This window comes from Panulirus ornatus, chromosome 11, assembly GCF_036320965.1.
Source record: "Panulirus ornatus isolate Po-2019 chromosome 11, ASM3632096v1, whole genome shotgun sequence".
Lineage (NCBI taxonomy): Eukaryota > Metazoa > Arthropoda > Malacostraca > Decapoda > Palinuridae > Panulirus > Panulirus ornatus.
Window position 1 is genome coordinate 72,187,564 of NC_092234.1, and position 14,180 is coordinate 72,201,743.

Here is a 14,180-nt window from a genome sequence, read left to right on the forward strand (position 1 = left end):
ATAACAATATATTATATATTCTCAAGCGAATAAAACGGTGCATCACAAGAAGCGGTGTCCCAAGCTATGAATATCGTGCGGTGGTGCATCATGTGTTGGAACCAAAGGGTAAAATAAAAAATAAGATAAATGGAATAAACAATTTAGTGGTGATATATAAACCAAGCGTGCGGTGGGCGTGTTCCCTAGACTGGATCAGCGTGAGACTAATCAGGACGTGTGATCGTGGCAACATTATCATCAGTACAACATTTGATCCCGCTATAGTGGAGGCCTCAACCCCGTACACCATAAGCAGGATTTTGTTGTGGGAAAGAAATAAAAAAGACATTTCGGAACTCTTCAAGATGACATTATGTTCATGAGTTAACACAAGGTCATGACTGTAATCACGATCAGGATCTAATCTTTATCCTTGGATTAAAACTTTCCGAACAAAATCTTATTCTATTTGACGCAGTTTACTAAATAACGTAATTTCATGTTTATATATGAAAATCCATATTCACAGTGGCTTGATTAACTGTGATATAGGGACCCTTGGCAAACATTAATATCGACTGTTTACAGAAACCTCAAGCATTTCCAATAAGTCGTTGAACTATATAATGAGTGACCTCTGGAAAATATATGACTGATGGTGAATTGTTTATAACCAACAATGATCGATTACTTAACATTGTACGAGGTTCATATATCAAGCCTTTTAATTGCCTTTTAAATCCAAAGTCTTCGGTTGACTCCATTGCCTAATTAAGATTTTCCGTTAATGTCCGAATAAACTTAGATCCTCTGGATGTCCCTCTAACTTAACTTAGGTTAGATTGCCAACTTAAATCCCCAGTTTCATACCGAAGAGAAATTCTTGAATTACAGAGAAAACGGAATAATGTTTAGTCTTTCTTATTTAAGAATAAATGTTATTTTACGAGTATCATCTTTTGCTGTACCTGAGACGGCACGGACAACTGAGGCCCTGATCAAGGCCATCCCATTAATGCTGTACAGTACTTATATATACCCTGGCCTGAGCCAGGTACCCATTTTAACGACGAATCCCTAGGGGTGGATGAACAGCTGGGTTAACTGTGGACCAACTGCCGTAACCATCATTCGAACCTAGCGCTCGACCCTGGGTGGCCCGTGAGTGCGTCATGGTCAGGAACGCTTGGCTCTTGTATCATAATGTTTATCAGGTCTGTCGTTTCCAGCATTGTTAGAGGAGTCGGTTTCTCGTTTTTGTACCCATTAAACAGGAACGAAATCTATTAGACGTAAAAAGAAATCAGATTTGAAAAACATCTAATTTCATTAAATCAGTTTTCTGTCGTTTTATGTAATTTTTCAGAATATTTCATTGTTCACGGATATACAAGATTACAAGAGAAGTAATTGATTTACCTATATTCTGAGTTCTGATTCTTCACAGCTATACAGTAATGATCTTATACAGTCTTAACACGGTTCTAAATAATTTTGGAATTTCCTTATAATTTGTTTTTCAATCTAGATCAAAAGTTATGGTCAAAGAACCTTAGAAACCGTTTCAGATTACGCTGAATGTGCTCATTAAGTCTATATATCCACACAAGTCCTCCCTGATACTGATGGTGGGGCACCGCCTCCGCCCGAGACCAGGTCAGTTACCAGGTCTCTTGTACACGGCAGGTCACCGCTAGCCAAGCACCAGGGATGAAACCCTGCCACACAGAAGACTAGTTTGGTTTGAATATATATATATATATATATATATATATATATATATATATATATATATATATATATATATATATATATATATATATATATATATAACGTACTGTGCACGTGGAAAAGATGATACTGTGGTCGAGGAGGATTCAAACATTATTGCTAGGCAGGTCGGTACGCTCGTGGTCCAATGGATTTGAGTACCGGTCAGCCGAGTGTTAGGACGGGGCTCGAATTCTCCTTGACCATAAGTAAGTCATATATATATATATATATATATATATATATATATATATATATATATATATATATATATATATATATATATACATATTTATAATGAGGCGATGCTTCAGTGCGCTCCATCTGCCTGTTGATACCTTGTATGTGAAGATTCACCTTGAGTGAGGTTGTCTCATCATGAACGGATAGGAGTACATCCAAGCAACTTCCAACTCCAAAACAACCCATCATTTCCCTGAATCTTACTGGAGTGAAGACTTGAAGCTATACAGGAGCCCCATGTAAAGATGGTCCTGGGGGTATATGAATAACCATACATTCATATATGATTATACGAATATAAAAACCATACCATTTGGAGACTTGAAATCATTATGCTGAACGATTTCGGCCCATCATAAGCCCTTCTCAGTTGGTACTAACCATGAAGGAGGAACCATAGAGCTAATATGATAACCTCCGTTACATGGCCTGGGTGACGGTAAGTGACCTAACCTGCTGTGGCCTGACGACCTGAGGGGTTAAGAACGTGACCAAGTACAGGAGGATGGGTCTCCCTGGTTGTCTGGCTGGTGTTTACTGGTTAAGTTTGGGTTGGTTGTTTGGGTTTGATCCTATCAACTGTCAAGGTCATTAAGGCCTTTAACGTTCACCAACCGTTGAGTCTTTTAACATTTTCAGGTATTATTGATAATTGTAGGACCCTCTCACTGTGTATGTGGCCCAGGGTTACCCAGCTCCTTAACCATGTCATAAAGTTTTATGCTGAGGAAAAATTGTACAGCCAAAATGAATGAAAATTTAATATCTCGCTTATAAAACAAGGTTCAACTATTCTTCGTTTGATATTGTTTGATGTGATGATAATGTGGCAGTTACTGAAGTTGTTTATATGATCATGGTTCTTTACAAGACAGAAAACAGCACTGACTGTTATATTTCTTTCTCGTATCTCCCCTGATGACGTGATTATTACACGAAAGTGCACTTGAGGGCTTACCGTGTTTCATTTTCCCGTTCACTAATAGGAATATACTTGATCACGCGCTGAACTGTGATCCTTTCCAATATATATATACATATATATATATATATATATATATATATATATATATATATATATATATATATATATATATATATATATATATATATATATATATTATCCCTGGGGATAGGGGAGAAAGAATACTTCCCACGTATTCCCTGCGTGTCGTAGAAGGCGACTAAAAGAGAAGGGAGCGGGGGCTGGAAATCCTCCCCTCTCGTTTTTTTTTTTTTTTTTAAATTTTCCATAAGAAGGAACAGAGAAGGGGGCCAGGTGATGATATTCTCTCAAAGGCCCAAATCCTCTGCTCTTAACGCTACCTCGCTAACGCGGGAAATGGCGAATAGTATGAAAGAAGAGAAAAGATATATATATATATATATATATATATATATATATATATATATCATCACTAGGGATAGGGGAGAAAGAATACTTCCCATGTATTCCTTGCATGTTGTAGAAGGCGACTAAAAGGGGAGGGAGCGGGTGGCTGGAAATCTTCCCCTCTCGTTTTTTTTTTTAATTTTCCAAAAGAAGGAACAGAGAAGGGGGCCAGGTGAGGATATTCCCTCAAAGGCCCAGTCCTCTGTTCCTAACGCTACCTTGCTAATGCAGGAAATGGCGAATAGTATGAAAGAAAGAATATATATATATATATATATATATATATATATATATATATATATATATATATTAGAGGGGACGGGAGCGGGGGGCCGGAAATCCTCCCCTCCTTGTATTAACTTTCTAAAATGGGAAACAGAAGAAGGAGTCACGCGGGGAGTGATCATCCTCCTCGAAGGCTCAGAGTGGGGTGCCTAAATGTGTGTGGATGTAACCAAGATGTGAAAAAAGGAGAGATAGGTAGTATGTTTGAGGAAAGGAACCTGGATGTTTTGGCTCTGAGTGAAACGAAGCTCAAGGGTAAAGGGGAAGAGTGGTTTGGAAATGTCTGGGGAGTGAAGTCAGGGGTTAGTGAGAGGACAAGAGCAAGGGAAGGAGTAGCAATACTCCTTAAACAGGAGTTGTGGGAGTATGTGATAGAATGTAAGAAAGTAAATTCTCGATTAATATGGGTAAAATTGAAAGTTGATGGAGAGAGGTGGGTGATTATTGGTGCATATGCACCTGGGCATGAGAAGAAAGATCATGAGAGGCAAGTGTTTTGGGAGCAGCTGAATGAGTGTGTTAGCGGTTTTGATGCACGAGACCGGGTTATAGTGATGGGTGATTTGAATGCAAAGGTGAGTAATGTGGCAGTTGAGGGAATAATTGGTATGCATGGGGTGTTCAGTGTTGTAAATGGAAATGGTGAAGAGCTTGTAGATTTATGTGCTGAAAAAGGACTGATGATTGGGAATACCTGGTTTAAAAAGCGAGATATACATAAGTATACTTATGTAAGTAGGAGAGATGGCCAGAGAGCGTTATTGGATTACGTGTTAATTGACAGGCGTGCGAAAGAGAGACTTTTGGATGTTAATGTGCTGAGAGGTGCAACTGGAGGGTTGTCTGATCATTATCTTGTGGAGGCTAAGGTGAAGATTAGTATGGGTTTTCAGAAAAGAGGAGTGAATGTTGGGGTGAAGAAGGTGGTGAGAATAAGTGAGCTTGGGAAGGAGACCTGTGTGGGGAAGTACCAGGAGAGACTGTGTACAGAATGGAAAAAGGTGAGAACAATGGAAGTAAGGGGAGTGGGGGAGGAATGGGATGTATTTAGGGAATCAGTGATGGATTGCGCAAGGGATGCTTGTGGCATGAGAAGAGTGGGAGGTGGGCTGTTTAGAAAGGGTAGTGAGTGGTGGGATGAAGAAGTAAGAGTATTAGTGAAAGAGAAGAGAGAGGCATTTGGACGATTTTTGCAGGGAAAAAATGCAATTGAGTGGGAGAAGTATAAAAGAAAGAGACAGGAGGTCAAGAGAAAGGTGCAAGAGGTGAGAAAAAGGGCAAATGAGAGTTGGGGTGAGAGACTATCAGTAAATTTTAGGGAGAATAAGAAGATGTTCTGGAAGGAGGTAAATAGGGTGCGTAGGACAAGGGAGCAAATGGGAACTTCAGCGAAGGGCGTAAATGGGGAGGTGATAACAAGTAGTGGTGATGTGAGAAGGAGATGGAATGAGTATTTTGAAGGTTTGTTGAATGTGTCTGATGACAGAGTGGCAGATATAGGGTGTTTTGGTCGAGGTGGTGTGCAAAGTGAGAGGGTTAGGGAAAATGATTTGGTAAACAGAGAAGAGGTAGTAAAAGCTTTGCGGAAGATGAAAGCCGGCAAGGCAGCAGGTTTGGATGGTATTGCAGTGGAATTTATTAAAAAAGGGGGTGACTGTATTGTTGACTGGTTGGTAAGGTTATTTAATGTATGTATGACTCATGGTGAGGTGCCTGAGGATTGGCGGAATGCGTGCATAGTGCAATTGTACAAAGGCAAAGGGGATAAGAGTGAGTGCTCAAATTACAGAGGTATAAGTTTGTTGAGTATTCCTGGTAAATTATATGGGAGGGTATTGATTGAGAGGGTGAAGGCATGTACAGAGCATCAGATTGGGGAAGAGCAGTGCGGTTTCAGAAGTGGTAGAGGATGTGTGGATCAGGTGTTTGCTTTGAAGAATGTATGTGAGAAATACTTAGAAAAGCAAATGGATTTGTATGTAGCATTTATGGATCTGGAGAAGGCATATGATAGAGTTGATAGAGATGCTCTGTGGAAGGTATTAAGAATATATGGTGTGGGAGGCAAGTTGTTAGAAGCAGTGAAAAGTTTTTATCGAGGATGTAAGGCATGTGTACGTGTAGGAAGAGAGGAAAGTGATTGGTTCTCAGTGAATGTAGGTTTGCGGCAGGGGTGTGTGATGTCTCCATGGTTGTTTAATTTGTTTATGGATGGGGTTGTTAGGGAGGTGAATGCAAGAGTCCTGGAAAGAGGGGCAAGTATGAAGTCTGTTGGGGATGAGAGAGCCTGGGAAGTGAGTCAGTTGTTGTTCGCTGATGATACAGCGCTGGTGGCTGATTCATGTGAGAAACTGCAGAAGCTGGTGACTGAGTTTGGTAAAGTGTGTGGAAGAAGAAAGTTAAGAGTAAATGTGAATAAGAGCAAGGTTATTAGGTACAGTAGGGTTGATGGTCAAGTCAATTGGGAGGTAAGTTTGAATGGAGAAAAACTGGAGGAAGTGAAGTGTTTTAGATATCTGGGAGTGGATCTGTCAGCGGATGGAACCATGGAAGCGGAAGTGGATCATAGGGTGGGGGAGGGGGCGAAAATTTTGGGAGCCTTGAAAAATGTGTGGAAGTCGAGAACATTATCTCGGAAAGCAAAAATGGGTATGTTTGAAGGAATAGTGGTTCCAACAATGTTGTATGGTTGCGAGGCGTGGGCTATGGATAGAGTTGTGCGCAGGAGGATGGATGTGCTGGAAATGAGATGTTTGAGGACAATGTGTGGTGTGAGGTGGTTTGATCGAGTAAGTAACGTAAGGGTAAGAGAGATGTGTGGAAATAAAAAGAGCGTGGTTGAGAGAGCAGAAGAGGGTGTTTTGAAATGGTTTGGGCACATGGAGAGAATGAGTGAGGAAAGATTGACCAAGAGGATATATGTGTCGGAGGTGGAGGGAACGAGGAGAAGAGGGAGACCAAATTGGAGGTGGAAAGATGGAGTGAAAAAGATTTTGTGTGATCGGGGCCTGAACATGCAGGAGGGTGTAAGGAGGGCAAGGAATAGAGTGAATTGGAGCGATGTGGTATACAGGGGTTGACGTGCTGTCAGTGGAGTGAATCAAGGCATGTGAGGCGTCTGGGGTGGACCATGGAAAGCTGTGTAGGTATGTATACACGTGTGTGGACATGTGTATGTACATGTGTATGGGGGGGGGGGGTTGGGCCATTTCTTTCGTCTGTTTCCTTGCGCTACCTCGCAGACGCGGGAGACAGCGACAAAGTATAAAAAAAAAAAAAAAAAAAAATATATATATATATATATATATATATATATTGAATGCAATCTATCATAACATACAAACCTCCAACAGCCAGGATCGAACCCGGGACCACTGTGCAAGAGGCGGGAGTGTTAACCTCTAGGCTATGGGCCTGGCTAATAGGAAATAACTATTCGAATACTGTGTACTCGAATACCCTTCGTCTCATGATGGTGAGCAACGGGGTCTACACCGGCCATTTCCCAACAGGCACACATAGCTAGCAGGTAGCAGGTCCTGGCTGTTGGAGGTTTGTATGTTCTAGGAAGGTGCGCGTTTCTAAGCACTATGTTCGTATTCATATACCTCCGCGTTGCACAGTTAGGCTCGGTAAAATGCTATCAGCTGGCTATGTGCGGCGGTTGGGATATGACCGGTGTAGACCTCGTTGCTCACCAACGTGAGACGAAAGGTATTCGAGTACATAGTATTCGAATAGCTATTTCCTATTAGCCAGGCCCATAGCCTAGCGGTTACATTCCTGCCTCTTGCACAGGGGTTCCGGGTTCGATCCTGGCTGTTGGAGGTTTGTATGTTCTATGAAGTTGCGCTTTTCTATGCACTATGTTCGTATATATATATATATATATATATATATATATATATATATATATATATATATATATATATATATATATATATATATATATTAGCATGTAAGGAATGTTCAGATAATGAATATGTTATAGAAACAAGAAAAGACTCAAGTAAACGGATTTATGAGCCTATGCTGTTTGCAACTGTAAAAGAAAGAAATATATGAAAAATGAAGTGTTTTCTCTCATGTTAAGGATTATAATCGTGTAAAAGACGGTTCAGTAACTGTTACTGTTACCAAATCAAACACTCATATCAAACTAAGAACTGTTGAACCCAGTCGCATAAGTATCATAAAATTCTACTCGTTAGAAGGATAGTTTTTGTTCAACATACGAGTTGGTAATAAGGTTATGGGAGTTGGTATTAGTACCATTATACCGACAGACAGGGGTGGACACCACTAGTCTTACTGTTCAAGTTCCTAAAGGTTCAGGTCATCTGGTCGCAGTGCGTGAGGTTACGTGGGATGTCTTCCTGTCTGTGGCAAGTGGGAAACACAGTGATGGACTGAAATGGTTCTGGAATTAATAGAAACAAAGACTCCAAGGTGTATGGTTCCTTTATATATATATATATATATATATATATATATATATATATATATATATATATATATATATATATATATATATATATATATATATATATATATATATATATATACATATATATATATATATATATATATATATATATATAAATATATATATATATATATATATATATATATATATATATATATATATATATATATATATATATATATATATATATATATATATATATATCTTTCTTTTAAACTATTCGCCATTTCCCGCGTTAGCGAGGTAGTGTTAAGAACAGAGGACTGGGCCTTTTTTGGAATATCCTCACCTGGCCCCCTCTGTTCCTTCTTTTGGAAAATTAAAAAAAAAAAAACGAGAGGGGAGGATTTCCAGCCCCCTGCTCCCTCCCCTTTTAGTCGCCTTCTACGACACGCAGGGAATACGTGGGAAGTATTCTTAATCCCCTATCCCCAGGGATAATATATATATATATATATATATATATATATATATATATATATATATATATATATATATATGTTTATGATATATATAGGGGAGAAAGAATACTTCCCACGTATTCCCTGCGTGTCGTAGAAGGCGACTAAAAGGGGAGGGAGCGGGGGGCTGGAAATCCTCCCTTCTCATTATTTTTTTTTAATTTTCCAAAAGGAACAGAGAAGGGGGCCAGGTAAGGATATCCCCTCAAAGGCCCATTCCTCTGTTCTTAACGCTACCTCGCTAACGCGGGAAATGGCGAATAGTTTAAAAAAAAAATATATATATATATATATATATATATATATATATATATATATATATATATATATATATATATATATATATATATACATATTATATATATATATATATATTTTTTTTTTTTCCAAAAGAAGGAACAGAGAAGGGGGCCAGGTGAGGATATTCCCTCAAAGGTCCAGTCCTGTTCTTAACGCTACCTTGCTAACGCGGGAAATAGCGAATAGTATGAATAAAAAAAAAAAAATATATATATATATATATATATATATATATATTTTTATTTTCATTTTGCTTTGTCGCTGTCTCCCGCGTTAGCGAGGTAGCGCGAGGAAACAGACAAAAGAATGGCCCAACCCAGCGACATACACATGAATATACATACACGTCCACACACGCACATATACATACCTATACATCTCATCGTATACATATATATATACACACACAGACATATACATATATACACATGTACATAATTCATACTGTCTGCCTTTATTCATTCCCATCGCCACCTCGCCATACATGAAATAACATCCCCCTCCCCCCTCATGTGCGCGAGGTAGCGCTAGGAAAAGACACCAAAGGCCACATTCGTTCACACTCAGTCTCTAGCTGCCATGTAATAATGCACCGAAACCACAGCTCCCTTTCCACATCCAGGCACCACAAAACATTCCATAGTTTACCCCAGACGCTTCACATGCCCTGGTTCAATCCATCGAGAAAGTAATAACAGGGTAAGAGAGATGTGTGGTAATAAAATGTGTGGTAGAGAGAGCACCTGTGCACCTAAGGTAGACGATGATAATGTTTAGAGTCTCTTTACAATAATACCATAATACAATAATACAATAATACGTTTCCCAGATTACTTAAGTTACAACAAGTGTTGTAAATGACACCGACGTGCCTGTAGACAAGCATCTACACGTCTTATCTTGTTTGCAAAGATACGCGACATATCAGTCGGAGAGTTGTACCTGGTGAAATCTACGATGGCTTCCGTCAGTTTAAGTTGTATGTGAGGATTGTCTTTGTAAGTTGTGCCTTTCATTGCTCCCCACAGATATTATTCAGGAATGTAAGATCTGGCGACGATGGTGGTCAAATGTCCCTTGAAACTATTCTGTCCCCGAACACATCCCGCAGTAGGTTCTTGGAGACTCGAGTAGTGTGTGCCGTAGCCCCGTCCTGGTGGGAGAAGCCACGTGCATTTTCTCTTCATATAAACGTCCAGTGAAGAGGTAAAGAATCAGTTCACAATAACGTTCCGAGATGATTACATCACTAAACACTATGGGGCCTATTATCCGCTTTCGTGATATGGTGCACCACACACCAACCTTCTGATCATGTAATGGTGTCTCCTTCCTTGATCTCGTGTGCATTACTCGCCGACCAAACGCAGCTACTTTGCGTGCCGACGTGATCAATGAAACCCCGCCTCATCGGTTGTGACGTCCAGAATATCCTCTCCTTTGGCAGTGATAAAGTCTACAATATTCAACACGCTTGATGTTGTGCTTTTCCTTCACTTCTTACACTGGTGTTGTCTTGTAGTGATGCAGGTACAACTGCTTCTTCAGCAATACGTGTCCTGCTATACCACACGCCCGTCTGCTGTGCCAATTTATGAACGTACTTTATCGGGCTTTGTATTATGTGATCCGATATATCTGTATGTTTTCGTCTGTTACTACTGCCGGCCGGCCGGATCTCGGCGCGTGTACAACTATTCCAGTTTCACAACACTTATCAGTTAACCACGGCACTACGTTGTCATGTGGTACGGCAGTGTCGGGATACTTCTCAGCAGACATGTGTTACACTTCGTCTGTATATTGGTCTGCACTACGTAACACCTGCTCCACACAAAACACTCCAGCCTCAAGCCACAAGAACCATTTTCACATTAATACTTGTTAGCATCAGGTCACATTTACCTTCACAGACACACTGAAGTGTGAGGAGGGAAGGAGGGGGGAGGGGCGAGGGAGGAGGGGAGGAAAGAAGGGAGAGGGAGGAGGGGAGGGAGAAGGGAGAGGGAGGAGGAAGGGAGGAGCGGAGGTCGGTCACCGTACGTGTCAGAAGTCACGTTGGTCAGTTGTTATAATAATTATACAAACAATGAGGCGGTTTTATCGTTTATAGTTTAGGTGCACAGTGAATTTTGGCTCACTTTGTGTGTGTGTGTGTGTGTGTGTGTGTGTGTGTGTGTGTGTGTGTGTGTTGTGTGTATGTGTACATATACATATATTTCTTTTTTCTATTTCTATTGTACTTGATCGCCGTATCTCGCGTCAGCGAGGTAGCGCCAGGAAAAAGACGAAGAAAGAGCCTTCCACTCATATACACACATACATACATACACGCACATACATGTACATATACATACATATACATATACATACATATACATACACATACACAGACGTATACATGAATGCACATGTACATATTCATACTTGCTTGCCTTCATCCATTCCGGTGATAACACGTACGGGGAAATATATGGCCATCACGGAAGACATGATTGAAAGTGATCACGAGATTATGAATGTAAGATCAATGTGCGATCCTCAGGTGTTTGTAGGCCTGACTGGTGGAAAGGTTTTAGGAAAGACAAAAGAAAGACAATTCCATGTCTATGTGGTTCGTGGCTCCTGGATGAAAAAAAAGGAGTTATCATAATGGGAAGCAGCAGCCGGCCGCGTGATGCCGTCAGAGCTTTATTGGCCACGACATACGCTGACAGCTCACGAGAAGAGTGGCCGAGATGGTACTCACAGAATGGAGAGAGAGCAACATTATGATGGACAGAAAGGAATGGTTGAAAAGAGGTGATACGAAGAGAGTTGATCAGGAAGACGGATTCTGATTCACTCAGACAATGAAAGAGGTGGATATGCGAGCAGTTCTTCGTACTGAAGTGAATGAGATCCACGTAGATATGAAACAGCTGCTCAGAGAAAGAAAGATTTCGGTTCCCATACAACACCCGCAGCTTGTGAGAAGATTTTACGACGTTGGTTGTCAGGGGTTTCCATAATAGAGTGGATGAGATGGCTGGACCCAATTTGTTTATGTTATCACGTGACTCAACTGAAGTGTTTTGGCAAGGAGATTTTAAGAAACAGGCAAGAGTTAGAGATATATAGGTAGAAATTGTGTTTTTGTACAGTTAAATTTAAGGGGTTACTTCTTCCCTTTTCTGATATTTTGCACAGGTCAAATTCAGACAGGAAATATGCTCAACGTGAGAAAAACAACCAGAATATGTCATGATGTGAGAGAAAATGAGATTTAGTATGTAGAGTGGAATCATTGACGGTAGACCGAACTGGGTTAAAGGCCGTTGAACCAATATTTAGATAAGAAAAAGATCACAAACGATGGGACAGGATCCTGCCAAACGCTACTCCTTACAGGATAAGCGAGAGTTGTCCCTTCATTGAATAATGTGTTGGAACGACCAGAAAGAATAATAAGCATGAACGAACACAGAAGCAGAGAAGCTAAAGGAAGGAAGTTTAAAAAGCAACGACTTATGTCACATCCTGTCAAATGTTTAGTGATGTCAAGGACCACAACAAAAGCTTCAATATAGTCCCCAAGAGAGAAGGACCAGAGTTGAGTCACATGGAAGAGATCATCAATGAACCATGCAGTGCAAAAATCGAATTGGTGATATGAAAGGAAATGAGATTTTCTTTGTTTAAGAGAATAAGAGAAAGAAATAATTTCAAAGACTTTGCAGTGATAGGAAGTACAACAATGAGACGACAGTTAAAAGCATTATCACGGTCTCATTCCCTAGGGATGGGATGTACCAAGGCTTGAATGCTTCCAAGAAGGAAAAGTTTGGGTCTTATGACAGAGACGAAATAGGCAAGCAAGGATTGGAGCCTGCTCAGAGGCACACTCCCTTGGGATCTCCGTGAAGCGTTGTAAGAACTGCACCAGGATGATGACCGAACCCTCTCAAGGTGCCAAAATTGGCGTTACAAGAGGTGAAGGACGAGTCCACTTGCAACTGACAGAGTTAAGGTTGAAGTCCGAAGATCTTACGAGGCAGAAATAGTGCATTTCTTGTGGGATGATTGGAGGTATGAAAGGTCGAGTGAGTCTGAGAAATAATTGAGCCGATCAGGAGCTAGTGTTTTAAGTCTAATCATCTGTTCAAGATCGGTAAGGGCTGAGACGAAAGTACTTTGACTTCACCGGGATCATTTCAAAGAAACCAACTCAATTTTTCGATGTAATTTGAAGCCCTCTGCAATGAGGGTTTCAGTGCGTGGCTGTGAAGAGGACAACGATCCGTTGAAGGAGCTCATATAGTTGAAGACTTATATACGATTGAGAAACTAGAGGTTGTGTGTTGTGTACAATAGAAAGCACAAACACGGCCCTTTGAACGGAAGTGATGGAAGAAGTTATGGTCAGAGACTTGATAATAAAGAAGAAAGGAGGCCTTGGACAACTGTGCCTCAGATGTTAGATATAGCTTAGGAAAGGAAGTAATTACGTGTACAAAAGAGGGGAAGTTGGATATGAGACCACGTATGGTGTAGAAACAAATCCAGCAGGAGCCAGGTCCAGGAACAGCGTTAGTAGAGGTGAGGTGCGCCCCAGCTTCTTCATGGAACCCCCGGGAACCGCTCAGTCCTCCTGGAACGGTGACTCAGCTCTGATTCAGTGCTCGAGACAATGGTTAGCTGTGCTTCCATGTGTCTTATGTGATTTAAGTAAGGAAATCTATGGCTTGAATAGAAGTGTGATTAGGTGCTGTCGAGAGTTATGTGTGATATATAGAGAAAGTGTGTTTGTGGCAGAGTGGAGGGACAACAACATGATGTAGGAAGGAGAGATTGTTAGCCACAGCTCCTGTACCGTTAACGTCACTAACGATACGCTGACGGTTTTATCGCTCTAGTGGTTGTCACTAACTACATATAAACATAGTCTCTTTATGCTTCAATTTTCTTTTCATTATCATCTTATAACCCCAGGACTACTTTCTCTAAAGGAACTCCTGCTACTTCAATAACATGCTACTTCCAGTAGCAGGGAAATGATGGACTCCTTTCAAATGGGAAGTCCATCACTGGTACTGTATTCCCTCTCGTCAACAAACGATGTTACTACCCTGCCGAATAGGTCTGTCCTCTCACGGACCCGACCTGCTTGTTGTAAAGGTTATCTTCGTAGAGGATGTATCAGTCTTTTGGCAAAAGAGAGTATAGTGTCTTCGAGGAACATCTTTCTTTAATGGAGCCTTTCATTTCCCTGATACTGGAA

The 14,180-nt window shown here is 40.6% G+C and overlaps 1 protein-coding gene across 17 annotated transcripts in view; it reads right to left on the minus strand.

The window, feature by feature from the left end:
* Positions 1-14,180, minus strand: part of LOC139751634 (band 7 protein AGAP004871-like) — a 948,509-nt gene that overhangs the window by 93,560 nt on the left and 840,769 nt on the right. The window lies entirely within an intron of this gene.